Source organism: Papaver somniferum, chromosome 7 (assembly GCF_003573695.1).
Source record: "Papaver somniferum cultivar HN1 chromosome 7, ASM357369v1, whole genome shotgun sequence".
Taxonomy (NCBI): domain Eukaryota; kingdom Viridiplantae; phylum Streptophyta; class Magnoliopsida; order Ranunculales; family Papaveraceae; genus Papaver; species Papaver somniferum.
This window is the reverse complement of record NC_039364.1, coordinates 159,130,911-159,148,974: the sequence shown is the minus strand read 5'-3', so window position 1 is coordinate 159,148,974 and position 18,064 is coordinate 159,130,911. Positions and strand designations below refer to the sequence as shown.

The 18,064-nt window shown below is 35.4% G+C and overlaps 1 long non-coding RNA gene across 1 annotated transcript; it reads left to right on the top strand.

Moving 5' to 3' along the window:
• Window positions 1–10,091: 10,091 nt before the first annotated feature.
• LOC113293116 lies at window positions 10,092–12,557 on the top strand. The gene is made up of 3 exons (XR_003332056.1): window positions 10,092–10,911; window positions 11,446–11,539; window positions 12,510–12,557. It is a non-coding gene; the product is annotated as an uncharacterized LOC113293116 (long non-coding RNA).
• Window positions 12,558–18,064: the final 5,507 nt, after the last annotated feature.

The following is an 18,064-nucleotide window of genomic DNA, read 5'->3' as shown; positions in this document are numbered from 1 at the left end:
CTTTGCAAGTGTCCTGAAAAGGCGAGGGTACCCAAATATACCTCAAGCTAAAATTTTTGCCACCTATAAGTCCTTTCTCCGAAAATGATTGTCTATGGACTGAGTCGAGACAATACAACTAATCGGTTCACACTTTGTGTGATCGCCTATGGATACGAGATCGAGACAATACAACAACGAAGTATGTTACTTGATAAAAAGGTTCGGACTTAACCAAACACAATAGGATTCACTTATCAAGTAAATAGGAATTAACGTTTGTGTGATTTACTTTAATTATAATAAAACAATTATAGTGCTGAAATATAAAGTAAATGACACAGCAAGATTTTGTTAACGAGGAAACCGCAAATGCAGAAAAACCCCGGGACCTTGTCCAGAATTGAATACTCTCAGGATTAAGCCGCTACACAAAATTACACCTAACATCGTATAGTTGAGACCAAGCAACTAAACCTATAGTTCACCTAGTTCTGTATGTATTCCCACGCCTACGACCTTAGTCACGTACTTGGAACAATTCCTTTGGTTCGCATTCCAAACAGTAAAGGAACAACAAATATGTTTGGTATCAACTCTACTCAACCAAGTTATATGAGTTGGACAAAGGCTCTTCTATTTATCTTAACATAAACTCCTTCGTCAGGTCCTTAAATCTATTTTATGTCCAATTACCGAAGTAATCGTTTAAGATTAAGCCAACAACACTATTAATCCAAAGAATTGTGTTGATGCCGATCTACTCAATTAATCAATCCAATCTATCACAAGGATAAACCGATTATTAATTGGATCATCTTTTACCGAAATAATTATTGTGCACACCAAAGATTATGAACCCACAAATCAGAAATCTTCAATATCTTCTTCATCTTCAAATCTTCTTAGATCTTCAATAATAACCTTCACACAGTCACTTGAATCTCTTGTGATCAATTACGCACTGAACGGAGTCTGTTAACAATGGATTATCACAAGATCGTCTTTAGAACTAACAACAGTCTAAAGATCCTTGTCGAAACTCTGAACTAGTTTGAGTGAATCTTATATCAGAAGAGAATATTCTCAAGCATAAACAAACTAGGTGCAATCAAAGTTCAACCACCATTAGTCAATCAAATCAATGAAAATAAAAGATAAATCGCAATTATCTAGTTTCCCACCAACGGTACACGCTAGAGCTTCTCAATCCCAAAGAAGACTTTAAACTGAGCGTCCGTAAGAGATTTCGCCTAATTAGGTTACTCTCCTCTCCGAATAGGCGGCTACACCAGTAACAACACAACAAAGAGGAAGCTTGTTGTTACGAAGGATTGGTTTGCTAGAAAGGAAAACTTCAAGTATTTATAGACAAGGAAGTTTGGACACCAAGGAATTTCCAAAACCGAAAATATTCTCAACATATTCATTAAAGAACAAATTTGGTTTTCATAATTCCTGGAAATGCTCTGTCCAAAAATAATGATCGAAATCTCTCGGAAAATATCTAATTAGTAAATGCACATTACTAATTCTTATCTCCCTTCAAAATTAAGTTAAATACCTTAATTAAAAGATTCTTAACTTATTTATGTTTCGATCCTGGGATTCTCTTCCCTTAGATATTAAGGAATAACTTTGAACAATTAAATAATAAATATTCGTAGCACGTGTTCAAAGTATGTCGACATCCTTACTTTGTAAGTTCTCTTTCACACTTATAACCTTGAAATCGATTTGCCACACTTCCAAACAAGTTTAGAATTGGTTCATCTGACTTTCAAGAACTATGTGATTGATTAAATAACATTCAATCACAATCATGGGTTTATCGGTTCTACCAAAACAAGTTTTGGTTCTACCTTCCATGTGAGTATTTTGCATAGTCACACTAGCTTTCCAAAATTCGTTTGACTAGGTACTAGGATCGGTTCCCCACATATATATGGTATCTAACTTATATGTGTTGCACATGTCCATAGGATCGGTTCCCCTTTGCCTAAAAACGTGTTGCACATGTTCATTGGATCAGTTCCCCTTTCTGCTATAAACCTTGTTGCACCTCATACAAGGATCGGTTCCCCTTTGTGATGTACTACACTTCTTACTCGGATCGGTTCCCCTTTCTGATATAAACCTTGTTGCACCTCATACAAGGATCGGTTCCCCTTTGTGATGTATTGCACTTCTTAATAGGATCGGTTCCCCTATCCCATATTTGGTAAGACATAAAATCACAAACCCGATCATACCATCTCAGGTCATTACTTAAGATCGGTTTCACTAATAAAACTCATACCAACACATAAGTCAGGCCTTTGTGAATAGTTCTACCAATAACACAACAAGTCGTGAACGGTTATACTCAATCACACATATTGGTTGTTCATAAGATATGCAATTGATAACAAAACCAATAACTCCTGGCAATTTCCTTTTCGGTTCACAAACAAGTTTATGAACTTACTTCCTTAGAACACATATAAAACATTGTTCCCCGGGATGAAATCTTCACCTCATACCCATACATAATCACAATAGCATTCAAATGATTATGGCGATGTCTTATCTATAAAGTTTAATGGTTAAGGAATAAACCTCGTATTGTATTCCTTAATACTATGTCTATCTAGAGTTCAAATATGCTTCGCAGTTTTGTTTTCAATATGCACGACTTGAAAAATACGTTAGGGAATGAAACAGTTCAAGTCAAATATCACTAACCTCAAGTGGAAGGATGATTGTTGTCGTTGTAGCTCATTGCTTCTTCACATCTTCAAGACTTCCCAATACTTTTAATGTTTCATATCCTAATACTTTCAAGCTAACATATACGAAGTTGACTCTAGTACATAATCAAGCGACTCTTAACATGAGTTTTGATTCACTAAAATATGACAACCAAACTTGACATACCAACGCTTGGTGGGTTCAACCGAGCAATGCTCTAACAATCTCCCCCTTTGTGAATTTTAGTGACAAAATTCTTACATCATATGGATAAAAAAATTACAAGAATTTATTACACATACGCTTGATTCCCGTTTCAACTGCACAGTAAACTGCTTACATTCAATCCTTGAAAATGCCGTTGTTGACATTATAATAAAAAAGAAAACGAGTATTAGCTTTGTTAAACCGCACGTCTTTTTTATACCACTTCATATGACATGTTACTCCCCCTTAGTCTGTGCTTTCACTCTTTCGTTTAGATAAAACGTTTAAGCACCAATGTTCTTTTCCTTAGCGATACCAATCAATATAAAATCAATGTCAGTATCACTTGTTTACTCCATATATTTCTCCCCCTTTTTGTCACAAAATGACAAAGAAATGAAAAAATAAAGGACAACACGAAAAGAATCTTACAAATCTCAAAATAGACTTGCAACATGTAGAGTTAGGCACGAGGGTTCCAAACATCATGTTCTGATAACCAATATCAAAACCGAAACTACAAGTAGTTTTACTTTGATATGTTACCAAGGAAACAATTTTCCGAAATAATTTTTCCAATTTAGTTTAGGAAAACAAAAATCAACTAAGCACCTTAGTCCCTTTGCTAAACCGATTGTTCAAAAACAACCGCTTAATTCGATAAGACCAAAATAAAGATAACTCTATTTTTCTCATCAGGTTCTAATTATCCATAAACTTAGACCGTTCAATTTTAAACAAGAAAAGTACTAGGTTAGTTAGCTAGCATTTCTTGTTAAGTCATTCGATTAGACTTGAATGACCGAAACCTCACTTCGATAAGTCTAACTAAGATCAGAATTAACTTAGTTTCTCTTATCCGGAATCGAATTGGACTAAACAACTCATCCCGTACACCTTTTATTTCGTTAAGCCATAAATAATTCATACAAACCAACATAAATCAACTTGCATAATTATTCACCTCAATAGGAAGAAATTGAAACAACATAAGCATTAAAACACCGCAATTGCACCGAAATTTTGTAAGCCTAAACAATTGATACCACACAATAAAGCAAGATAACAATAGTTTTTATTAACTGGAACCAATTGAATCACACACATCATGGAATAAACATCAATTGAACCGAAATTTTATTAAGAAAAAGCAATAAATATATATGATATAAACTCAGGTTTTTCTTAAACAGGAAAACAATTAACTAGCAAGATTGTTACCTCAAATTTCACATCCAGTTCTCCAATATGATTGCATCTTCGTCCAGGGAGAATTGATATCGAAATATCATCATGTTGTCATCCTTATGCAAAAACAAAATAATAACAACAACCAACCTTTACCAGAGAAAGGTTGAAAATCGGTTTTAACAATTGCAAGAAGAAGTTGAAAATCGTCGAAACACATATGCTTTTATGCTAAACCAAAACCGATTCAACATATTGTGACTTTTTCATATATTGTTTCTACCAGAACCCCTCATGATTCTTTGATAAAGCCTACCAACATGGGCTAGAACTTAATCCTGCTAAATCAAAAAGTCACCCAAACCACAAGGGTTCAGAATATATGAGATCGAATATTAAGGTAGTTAAACCGAAATCAAACATCCCATAAACATACATAGCAATAAGATAAAAGAATTCAAGCACAGGCTATGTAAACCAAAACTATCACAAGAAAAATTATGAATCAAATAATTTTATTCATAATAGTTTTATTCATAATAGACCAATACAATCATTGAAAGAAATCAAAAATTGATGTCTATTTTTCTCTCTCTCAGTTCTTGTGAAGATTGCTATCAAAAACTGGATTCAAATTCCTCTAAGCACTTCCCCTTTCAGTAGATTTGTTCATCTCCAGTAGTTGAGAATGAAGATTATCTAGTACTTCTTTTGAATCCTTTATCATCAGCTCATGATATCTAATACAACCTTTAACAGAGTGAATCTGTTTTCTTAAAGAGTCTTGAGAGTTACCATGAAGTGAAACAACATGAGCTTCAGTCATAACTGATGCACAGAGTGCAAGATCATCAAGAGATGACTCTTATTTTACCAATTTCTCCATTGACAAATGACAGTCTTCTTTCGGACAAGAAGAAGATATATAAGATGGGATAAAACCAAGGAATACAAAAATATTTGGTTTAAGGAAACCGAAACTATTGTTTCCCAAAAATAAGAAATATTCATTATTTTTTACTAAAGAAACAGTCTTGACTAGCTTGCCCAGATTTTATGCTTCCTCACAATCAAAATTTATGAGCAACAAGTGAGGATGCATAACTCAACACAATCAATGTGTGTTGAGGTGAGAATTATTCTCACCACATTTAGCGAAGACATCATTAGAATGGCTCATAAACACAATGGACTGTGTTCCCTTCTGTTCTTTCTCTCTCTTGTAATTGCAAGAGTTTGCAATCTCCTTTTGAAAACCCAGAAATTTACCAGTCTTCTTTATCCCCTTTCGAAGAGCATTGATAAGTTTGATTTCGCAAAGGATTGCTGTGAGATTATTTTCTTCACATGAAGAACTTGTGGTGTCATCAGAAAAACTAGTTTCCGATTCTCTTGGTATTTCACCCAATTTTGCTTGTTCAAATTCTACCATACAGGTCTTATCTGAGAGGAATTTCAAAAGGTTTTCAAGTACCAGGCTTAACCTTTTATTTTTCTTAATCTCCAACTCACATTTTTCTAGGAGTTGATTAGACTCACTGGAATCATTACAATTAGATGGCAAGAAGTGCATTGCAATTAGATATTTCTTCATTGGATTCTTCCTCCGGAATATCAACAAGAGTGGAGATATATGCCTTATTGCACTTCCTAGTTCTTCTGCTGGGACAATGTTTTGCCATATGTCCGATTCTACGACACTTGAAGCATTGTACTTCATCATTATCCTTTCTACGGAAAACTGATAGTGTATCAGGAACACCTTTATCAATAGATAAAATGTTCTTAATTCGTTGTGCTAAAAACACAATGGTTGAGTCAAGCTCTTTTTCAACGGGTGCCTTAACCTATTGGAAACGTTCTCAGTTTGATTCTTCAGCAGAATTTCTCTATCAAAGATCTTTAGATTTCCTACAAGAGAGCTTCGAGTAAGTGTAGAAAGATCATTTCCTTCTATTATAGCATGTTTCTTAGACTCGTATCTGGATGGTAACGATCTGAGAATTTTGCATGCTATTTCCTCTTCAGGTATGGCCTTTCCAAGGAAAAAAATGCATTAACAATCTCAGAAACTTTAGAGTTAAACTCCTCGAAAGTATCGTTATCATCCATATCGAGATGTTCCCATTCAGATGAAAGGGTGAGAAGTCTAGTTTTTTTTCTTCAGATTCATATCCTTTGAATACAGTCTCAAGAATATCCCATGCTTCTTTAGAAGTTCTACAAGCCAACACATGATGTAGAAGATCATGACTAATTGCATGTATGATGGCATTCAGACCATCAAAATTCTGTTTTGCAATAGCTCTTTCTTCAAGAGTATAAAACGCTAAGCTTTTAAACTCAGACTCCGAATAATCCACCGGACGTTGGTATCCCTCTTCGATTAATAACTATGTCAAAATCTCGAGATTGAAGAAAAGCTTTCATAGACGGTTTCCATAATGGGTAATTTGTCCAATTAAATCTTGGTGCTATGTTAACTGAATCACTCATTAGATTCATTTTTATAGGTAGGATCGCACCAAACACAGATTGTTAGATCTTTTCGTGTTTGCCTGCTCTGATACCAATTGAAAATGCGAGGGTACCCAAATATATCTCAAGCTAAAACTTTTCCTACCTATAAGTACTTTCTCCGAAAGTGATTGTCTATGGACTGAGTCGAGACAATACAACTAATCGGTTCACACTTCGTGTGATCGTCTATGGATACGAGATCGAGACAATACAACAACGAAGTATGTTACTTGATAAAAAGGTTTGGACTTAACCAAACACAATAGGATTCACTTATTAAGTAAATACGAGTTAATGTTTGTGTGATTTACTTTAATTATAATAAAACAATTATAATGCGGAAATATAAAGTAAATGACACAACAAGATTTTGTTAACGAGAAAACTGCAAATGCAGAAAACCCCCGGTACCTTTCCAGAATTGATTACTCTCAGGATTAAGCCGCTACACAAAATTACACCTAACTTCGTATAGTTGAGACCAAACAAATAAACTTATAGTTCACCTAGTTCCGTCTGTATTCCCACGCCTCCGACGTTAGTCACGTACTTGGAACAATTCTTTTGGTTCGTATTCCAAACAGTAAAGGAACAACAAATCTGTTTGGTATCAAGTCTACTCAACCAAGTGATATGAATTGAACAACAGCTCTTCTATTTATCTTAACATAAACTCCTTCGTCAGGTCCTTAGATCTATCTTATGTTCAATTACCGAAGTAATCGTTTAAGATTAAGCCAACAACACTATTAATCCAAAGAATTGTGCTGATGCCTATCTACTCAATTAATCAATCCAATCTATCACAAGGATAAACCGATTATTAATTGGATCCTCTTTTACCGAAACAAGTATTGTGCACACCACAGATTATGAACCCACAAATCAGAAATCTTCAATATCTTCTTCGTATTCAAATCTTCTTAGATCTTCAATAATAACCTGCACCACTTGAATCTCTTGTGATCAATCACGCACAGAACGGAGTCTGTTAACAATGGATTATCACAAGATCGTCTTTAGAACTAACAACAGTCTAAAGATCCCTGTCGAAACTCTGAACTAGTTTGAGTGAATCTTATATCAGAAGAGAAGATTCTCAAGCATAAACAAAATAGGTGCAATCAAAGTTCAACCACTGTTAGTCAATCAAATCAATGAAAACAAAAGATAAACCGCAATTATCTAGTTTCCCACCAACGGTACACGCTAGAGCTTTCCAATCCCAAAGAAGAGTTTAAACTGAGCGTCCGTAAGAGATTTCTCCTAATTAGGTTACTCTCCTCTCTGAATAGGCGGCTACACCAGTAACAACACAACAAAGAGGAAGCTTATTGTTACGAAGGATTAGTTTGCTAGAAAGGCAAACTTCAAGTATTTATAGACAAGGAAGTTTGGACACCAAGGAATTTCCAAAACCGAAAATATTCTCAAGATTTTCATTAAAGCACAAATTCGGTTTTCATAATTCCTGGAAATGCTCTGTCCAAAAATAATGATCGAAATCTCTCGGAATATCTCTAAGTAGTAAATGCACATTACTACTTCTTATTTCCCTACAAAATGAAGATAAATACCTTAATTAAAAGATTCTTAACTTATTTATGTTTCGATCCTGGGATTCTCTTCCTTTAGGTATTAAGGAGTAACTTTGAAAAATTAAATAATAAACATTCGTAGCACGTGTTCAGTGTATGTCGACATCCTTACTTCGTAAGTTGTCTTTTACACTTACAACCTTGAAACCGATTTGCCACACTTCCAAACAAGTTTAGAATTGGTTCATCAAACTTTCAAGAACTATGTGATTGATCAAATAACATTCAATCACAATCATGGGTTTATCGGTTCTAAAAAACAAGTTTCAGTTCTACCTTCCATGTGAGTATTGTGCATAGTCACACTAGCTTTCCAAAATTCGATTGACTAGGTACTAGGATCGGTTCCCCACATATATATGGTATCTAACTTATATGTGTTGCACATGTCCATAGGATAGGTTCCCCTTTGCCTAAAAACGTGTTGCACATGTTCATAGGATCGGTTCCGCTTTCTGCTATAAACCTTGTTGCACCTCATACAAGGATCGGTTTACCTTTATGATGTAATGCACTTCTTACTAGGATCGGTTTCCCTCTCCCATATTTGGTCAGACATAAAATCACAAACCCGATCATACCATCTCAGGTGATTACTTAAGATCAGTTTCACTAATAAAAGTCATACCAATACATAAGTCGGGCCTTTGTGAATAGTTATACCAAGAATACAACAAGTCGTGAACGGTTATACTCAATCACACATATTGGTTGTTCATAAGATATGCAATGAATAACAAAAACAATAACGCCTGGCAATTTCCTTTTCGGTTCAAAAACAAGTTTATGAACTTACTTCCTTAGAACACATGTAAAACATTGTTCCCCGGGATGAAATCCTCACCTCATACCCATACATAATCACAATAGCATTCAAATGATTATGACGATGTCTTATTTACGAAGTTTAATGGTTGAGCAATAAACCTCGTATTGTATTCCTTAATACTATGTCTATCTAGAGTTCAAATATGCTTCGCATTTTTGTTTTCAATATGCACGACTTGAAAGATACGTTAGAGAATGAAACAGTTCAAGTCAAATATCATTAACCTCAAGAGGAAGGATGATTGTTGTCGTTGTAGATCCTTGCTTCTTCACATCTTCAAGACTTCGCAATACTTGTAATGTCTCATATCCTAATACTTTCAAGCGAACCTATACGAAGTTGACTCTAGTACATAATCAAGCGACTCTTAACATGAGTTTTGATTCACTAAAATATGACAACCAAACTTGATATACCAGCGCTTGGTGGGTTCAACCGAGCAATGCTGTAACATGTCCTTTATTACCACAAAAATAACAACACTTAGTAACATAAAGGTGTGGGTTTTAATATTACCTTTTTAATGGATCCAGTTGTGATGAAAATTTGTTCTTCTCGTCTTTCAGAGGTATCGTTTGCTTTTCACTGGCAGAGATGCTTTCATCTAGAGCTGTACAAGAAAAGCTTGTTTGAACTTTAATTGCAGGCTTGATAATCTCAGTTTCTTTACAAGGATTGGGAGCATATTTATTTTCAATGGAGGCCTCTAGTTGAGAATAATTCATAACTTTGATAAATTTCACCTCTTTGCTAATATATGAAGCATATATTCCCTTATAGCCCAATCCTCGTGTATCAGGATGATTTCCACTTGCTTCTAACATAGAGGTTAAATTGTTGTGGTAATTATATAAATGACCCTTGTTTTGATGGGCTTCACAAATACCCTTATCATACAATAAATATACCCTTTCCCATCTATAGGCCCACTTAGGTCCACTAAAGTCTTTTGTGCTTTCCACATTTACCCTTTCTTTTCTTGTGTTCGGTTCTTATTCTTCTTCTCCCTCTAGAATTTACATATTCTGAAAAAACCTAAATTGAAACCCTCCGTCGCCATCTCCATCGCTAATACCATCAGCACCAACACCAGTGTTGTAACCCCCATCACATTCACCACCTCCGCCATCACCATCACCGACGGCGAGTATAGTTTTAACGGGAAAATCAATAATTTCTTTTTCAATTTCATATCTGGAAAATATCTCTAATTTTCTTTTCTCCTCAGCCATCACCATCACCACTACTGTCTCCACTCGTTTCATTATGAAAATCGATTTTAAAGATCGATAAGAACAATCTACATGAAGATTATATCAAAAGTTAAACAATCGATTGTGTGTTTAAACTAGTTTACATTTCTTAGGATTTTGATATTGATTCAATCAATCTCAATCTAATCTTCCATAATATCTATCTGATTTTGTTTCAAATCTTCACTGATATGATTTTAGTTGGTTTCCTTTTAATTTTTGTTTCATTTGGTTTTGATAATAATTTTGCTTATTACTGATTTTATTATATTCTGAAAATTCATAAGTGGTGTCTTGAATGACATAATATCAAAATCATAATACGACATTTTTAGTGGGTTCTCGAAAGACATACATCACGCATGTACTAGGAATCCATAAGTGGTGTCTTGAATGACATATGGAAAAAAAAAATTTAAGGTTTCTTCCATGCCTGGTTATTTAGGTGTCTTCAGAAATCATGCATTTTGTTTCTCTTATTAATAGTTTGGTGTTTGTTCAATGCCGGATATGGTGCCCAGGTGAATCTGTAACTCAAACTACTATTGGTGTACTAAGATAAACGGTGGTTATATATCTCAATATGAATGATACATCATGAGGTAAGGTAAGCTTTAGAATACAAAGTATACTTGTGACACTTGTGTTTGTTGAGGGTGAATGTAAATTGTGAGCCGGACAATAAAATCCTCTCTGGATCAGTTCAAGGTTTATTTGAAAATGTGTAGTTTTCACATCATGCAAGTAATATCAATATTTTTCAAAATTTGTATTAGAATCCTTTGCCTGCTCATATGAAAAATGACTTGATCTGTGGACTAATAATAACAAGTTAAATGGATTCAAAACTTTACATAATCTAGATATTCTAGATATTCTGTAAATGTTGGCTTTTATTTTTGGTTTCATGACCTACGCAAGAAGTTATTTATGAAAGCATATTTTTTAGCTAATACTATCAGCTCTCTAGAAATGTTGAAGGGTAGATCATACATTTGGACCGAACTTTTAGTGTGAAAACTTACTCATAATTCTGTTAATGGAATTAATAATAGTTGCAACTAAAGTCATAGAACTGGTCATTTTTGGGTTTTTGACATGACTGATCTTTAATTTTGGCGATCTTCTTTGTCTGATGCAGGTCTAAGGATAACTGTTCGAAGAAGTCTTAAGTGGGCGGCTTGTGGAGCTTTGGCGATGAGCTTAGTCTCTTAAGTTACCAATGTTTTTGAAAGGTAATTGACTAGTTGTCAGTGGAGTAATTTTTTCACATGAGACTTTTTGAGAGGTCGTGGAACTAACACTAGTAGTTAGTTTAGACTACTAGGCAGCAGTTGCAGGATTCCACCACCTGAAGCTGTATAATTTATCGGAAGCCCTTTACAGTGGTAAGATTAGGATTATTTTAGTACTTAAGGGTTGGATAAATTTGTTATAGGTTGAAAAAATCATTTACTTTCCTTGAGAATAGAGTCTGTTTAGTAGTGCATTTCATTTTGATTTTTCGACACACTATTACTATGAAGGCATGTAATTGAATTGTGGTACACTAAATTTGTGGTGCAATGGTAGTACAACTGACACCACGTCAGAAAATACGTGTTCGATTTACGTCAGGTTCACTAATTTTAGTACATCAATTTTTGAGATCAATTTTGGTTGTTGACACTAGTTTTTGGGATCAACTTTGGTTGTTGATACCATATTATGGGATCAACTTTGGTTGTTGACCCTATACATAATTTGAATACTTTCTGAATTTTTAATTTAAGGGATCAACTTCGGTTGTTGATACCATATTATTTATTTATTTATTTTCTGATTTTTTCTTTGAGGATCAACTTCGGTTGACATCAGATTTTGGATCAACTTCGGTTGTTGACGCCATATTATTTTGTTATGAGTTTTTGATTTTTGTTTTTGGGAATCAACTTCGGTTGTTGACACCAAATTTTGGGTTAACTTAGATTGTTGACGCCACATTATTTTTACCTTGTTATGATTTTTTGATTTTTGTTTTGAGGATCAATTTCGGTTGTTGAAACCAGATTTTGGGATTAACTTTCGTTGTTGACGCCATATTACCTTTTTATGATTTTTGTTTTGGGATCAACTTCGGTTGTTGACACCAGATTTTGGGATCAACTTCGATTGTTGACATTATATAATTTTTTCTCATTCTTATTTTCTGATTTTTATTTTTAGGATCAACTCCAGTTGTTGACACCACTGGCGGTGGTGGTGGGTGGCGGCGGTGGTGGGAGGTGGCGGCGGTGGTGGGAGGTGGCGGACTGGTGGTGGCGGATGGTGGTGGACTGGTGGTGGAGGACAGTGGTGGTGGACTGGTGGCGGGCGGTGGTGGACTGGTGGCGGTGGTGGACTGGCGGTTGCGCTAGCAAATTGGTGGTTGACTGGCAGCGGTGGTGTTCCGGTGGTGGAGTGGTAGTGAAGTATTAGTGGTGGTGGCGGTTGGTAGGTGATGGTGGACTAGTGGTGGTGGTGGCGGGCTGGCGGAGGCGGTGGCAAACTGGTGGTGGACTGGCAGTGGTGATGATGTTCCGGTGGTGTTCAGGTGGTGGAGTGGTAGTGGAGTCTAGTGGTGGTGGCGGTTGGTAGGTGGTGGTGGTGTAATGATAGTTGAATGTTGGTGATGGTGGTGGATATTTGGTGGTGTTAGTGGTGGTGGCGGCGGTGAAGTGGTAGACAAATTTTTTTGTTGTATTTTGAAATAAAGAATATATATTATATGAATGAGGGTATTAATGTAATCTATTTTTTAATGAATATGGTTTTTAAATGATATGGGTATGTTTATTGTTGTATACGGGTATATTTATTGGGTGTCAAAACAAAGGGTATTTAATTAATGTACCCTAAATTATTTGAGCTATCATTGAAATTTTTAGGTTAAAATTTCTTCTTCCAACGTCTTGATTTTATCAAGAGCACCAGCTACATCAGCCGCAAGACATTTTTCTCGAGAAAGATATTCACCTTCTTTCTCTTCAAAACTCTTTTGTTGAGAGTTAATCCTGATTCAGATTCAACAAGTTTCTTTTTCGACAAAAATAGAATTCTCTGAGGATTTTCAAATTCTAAACTCTTTGAATATTGTTAGAGCACTGCTCGGTCGAACTCGCAAGCGTTGTTATCTCAAACTTGTTTGTCAAGTTTAGTTGATCAAAACTATATACTTGATTTCTAGTCTACTTATAGTTGTGTCTCGGATTAGGATAGAAGTGTGTAGTTGAGCTTTATACTTCATGGTGTTCACCAATTGAAGAAGAAGATCTACTGAAGATCTTGGAGGAACTTCATCAACAAAAGGTATGTGGAGACTAAAACTTATCTATCACTCAGAAGTCTATTCTATTCGATCTTCTAATGAAACTACGTCTTATAGCTATATAGACTTTTACATTATGCACATTTGATATTTCGAGCTGAGTCTATCTCGCTTATCTATTTCTCGAAATATGTGTTGGAAGATTTTTGATTTAGCTATGTTCATCATACTCTTGACGAGTTTAGTTGGAAACAATTTATTTATTAGAAACGAAATGTTCAGTCAAAAGATGATCATGTGAAAATTACCTTTAACATCTTACATGATTTGTGTGAGACATTCATTTGATGTTAGCTTGGGAAGTTTCGTATTGATCATTCGATCACTTGAAAATTACTTGAAGCTAATGGTATGTGTGAGATTACCATTATCGTCTTCCAATGATGTTTCAATGATTGAAATGAGAGTTTTTAGAATGACTACCAATGCCTGGATATAGCACAGTATGTATACTTGGTATGTATACTATGAAGCTCTAGTTAAGGTCCGGAACTCTTGTTTGCGAACTATATTTGTGAACGGGTTTACCTGTGAAAAGGTCCGGAGCTGTTATTCGCGTAATGTGTTTGCGAACGGCCAGACAAGGCTAAGTCCGGAACTGTTGTTCGCGTACTCTGTTTGCGAACGGCATGACAAGCCCAAAGTCCGGAACTGCTGTTCCCGTACTCTGTTTGCGAACACAGAGGTTAGGTTCTAAAATCGGTAAGTATGGTTTTCATACTTATGAACTCAGGTTTGTTTGCGAACTCAGTTTACGAACTAAATGTTAGAGCACTGCTCGATCAAACTCGCAAGAGTTGCTATCTCAAAATTGTTTGTCAAGTTTAGTTGATCAAATCCATATACTTGATTTCTAGTTTACTTATAGCTCTGTCTCGGATTAGGATATAATTTTTAGTTGAGCTTTAGACTTCACGACGTTCACCAATTGAAGACGAAGATCTACTGAGGAGCTTGGAGGAACTTCATCAACAAAAGGTATGTGGAGACTAAAACTTATCTATCACTCAGAAGTCCATTATATTCTATCTTCTAATGAGACTAAGTCGTATAGCTATATAGACTTTTACATTATACACATTTGATATTTCGAGCGGAGTTTATCTCGCTTATCCATTTCTCGAAATATGTGTTGGAAGATTTTTAGTTTAGCTATGTTCATCATATTTTTGAGGAGTTAAGTTGGAAACAATATATTTGTTGGAAACTAAATGTTAAGTCAAAAGATGATTATGTGAAAATTACCTAGAACATCTTACATGATTTGTGTGAGACATTCATTTGATGTTAGCTTGGGAAGTTTCGTATTGATCATTCGATCACTTGAAAATTACTTGAAGCTAATGGTATGTGTGAGATTACCATTGTCATCTTCCAAGGATGTTTCAATGATTGAAATGGGAGTTTAGAATAATTATCCATGTCTGGATGCAACACGGTATGCATACCTAGTATGCGAACTGTTCTGTAATGATTCAGGTCTGGAACTCTTGTTTGCATACCTAGTATGCGAACGGATTCACCTGAGAAAGTCTGGAACTCTTGTTTGTATACCTAGTATGCGAACGGGTTTACCTGAGTTGGGTCCGGGACGGTTGTTCGCGAAACGGGTTTGCGAACTGTTTGACTAGGCCAAGGTCCGGAGTTGTTGTTCGCATACCTGATTGGCGAACAGTGGTTAAGTTCTAAAATCGGTTAAGTATGATTCTCATACTCGTGAACTAAAACATTTATGAATTAAAGAATGCAATCTTTGCAACCCGTGGCTTAATGTTCATGAATTGATTCTTGTATAAGTACTTTGTACGATTACGAATCAATCCGGTTTTGTTTCAATTTGTTCATATATATTTCTATGAGATAGTAAACAATTGAACAACTCTGTTTGAAATACAATTAGATTCATTTGATTATCTTTCATGATTGATTGATCATCATTTTTGATCTAGAAGTGTTAGATGAATATGGTTAAGACAAAAGTGTCCATATGGATAACTTCAGTTAACTGTTATTGAGCCAACTCAATATACACGTTTAGGTACGGTTACTCATATCTAAATACAAGTATATTTCATTTGTGTGTAACAAGCTAAGACCATCTAAAGGTGGAGATTGATTGTTTAATTTCTAAACAGACTTAGCTTGAATCTTAAATCAAACAGTGAATATCGAATGCATTGTTACTAAGCTATCTTAGCTTTGATTATAAGCAACCATGATTTAAAGACTATATAAGGGAGAACTCTAGCAACTGGAAAACCTGATCCCGACACTTTCCTGTGTCCTAGTTGCAAACTAGAGTCGATTCTACTTTAAACTAGGTTTTTACAAAACCATATTAGGTTAACAACTTGAAGACTTCATTTGGAATTCATGAATACATATCCAACTATTTTCTCTGTAGTTGCGTATTCTGATCTTACTTGTTCTATCGTATTGAGTTTTATCTTCTCTAAGATTCACTTGAGATTTATCTCTGATAGGTAAGATATAAAAAGTAATCACAACAGTTCTTCATCTCAAACTCTTGTGATTCTAAAATAACTTTTTATGTTAATCAGTTGGGTTACTGTGAGGTGATTGATATTTCTAGGCTACTCTTCGGGAGTATAAGACCGTATTATCAATTGGTTCTTGTTCAACTTGATTTTCATCAAAAGACAGAACAAAAACCAAATAAAGAATAAACATATATGTGGGAGACAGATTTGTTTATTAGTCTTCGACTTTGGGTCGTAGCAACTCTTAGTTGTGGGTGAGATCATCTAAGGGAATTAAGTGCGTTGAATCCGGCGTGGTTCTAGAGGCGTAAGGAACGCGATTGTACCTTAATCGGTGTGAGACTTGGTTAGGGATCGACTACGTTTCAGTCCGAAGTTAACTTGTAGTAGGCTAGTTTCTGTAGCGGCTTAATACAATACGGTGTTCAAAGTTGGATTAGGTCTCGGGGATTTTCTGCATTTGCGGTTTCCTCGTTAACAAAATTTTGGGTGTTGACACTTGGACATTGATCTTTGGTACCGTCCAAGTTATTTCTCATATCAATCAGGCTCACGGATTTCTATTTGTTCGATTTGCTGAGTCTCACTTTTAAGTTGGTGCTCTCGTAATTATATTGGAGTTTAGTCCCTAGTTAGCAATTCGGAGAACTATTCGCGAATAGTTCTGAATCCGGATTTTACCCGTACTATTCAGTATGCAACTCCGACCTGGGTTCGCTCCTTTTTTTTAGTTAACCGAATTATCCGCGAATATATTTTATATGCAACTCCAACCTGGGTTCTCTCCTTATTTTTAGTTAACCGAATTATCCGCGAACATATTTTATATTATTTATACTCAAAAAAAATTCGTGAAGGGCAGGAATCGAACCTGAGACGTTAGGCTCCCTGAACAGTAGGTCTAACCACATTTCCACATGCTGCTTTTTTATTAAGAATTCATATATTTTCTATATAATCTACATAAACCATAGAATTCTTATATTTCTTCACAGACTCCTCTTAAAATGTTATTTTTCCTCGGTAAAATCTACGAATACTTATTAATTTAATTCTATTTATAGGGCGAATTTTCTCTCCCGTATTCAACTATCTAAAACGAATTATACGCGTACGTATGACGTTCTGAATTATCTCCGAATTAGAAATGGTTGACCGAATAGTGTACCAAATTCATCTTCCGTCGAAACGAATAATACACGTACGTATGTCGTCCCGAATGTTTCCCGTACACCGAATTGCTAACTAGGGTTTAGTTCTTATAGATTTCCCTGTTTTTTCAATTGGTATATTGTTATAGCAGGGAAACACGCTAAGACTTCACAAGTATGTGTCTGAAGCAATCCAATGAGTATGGACACTAAAATCTCTGTTAACGCTTCTCCAGTTTTAAATCTACCCAACTGCGAGTGTGTTCTAGAAACCATCGATGTGGTTGGGTGTTTGGACCTAGAGAAAAGCATCAAAAAAATATTTGTTGTTAGAGCACTGCTCGGTCGAACTCGCAAGCGTTGCTATCTCAAGCTTGTTTGTCAATGTTAGTGATCAAAACTATAAGTTTTGATTTCTAGTCTACTTCTAGTAATGTCTCGGACTAGGATAGATTGTGTAATTGAGCATTAGACTTCACGGCGTCAATTGAAGACGAAGAACTATTAAGGAGAGCTTGTGGAACTTCATCAACAAAAGGTATGTGGAGATTACAACTCATCTATCACTTGGAAAGTCTATTTCTACTCTATCTCTTATATTGAGACAAAAGTCGTATTACTATATAGTATTCGATTATGCACATTTGAGATTTCGAGCTGAGTTTAACTCGCTTACATATTTCTCGAAATATGTGTTGGTAAGTTTTCGCTTCAACCAAGTTCATCTTATATTTTTGACGAAAGTCAAAAGATGATCATGTG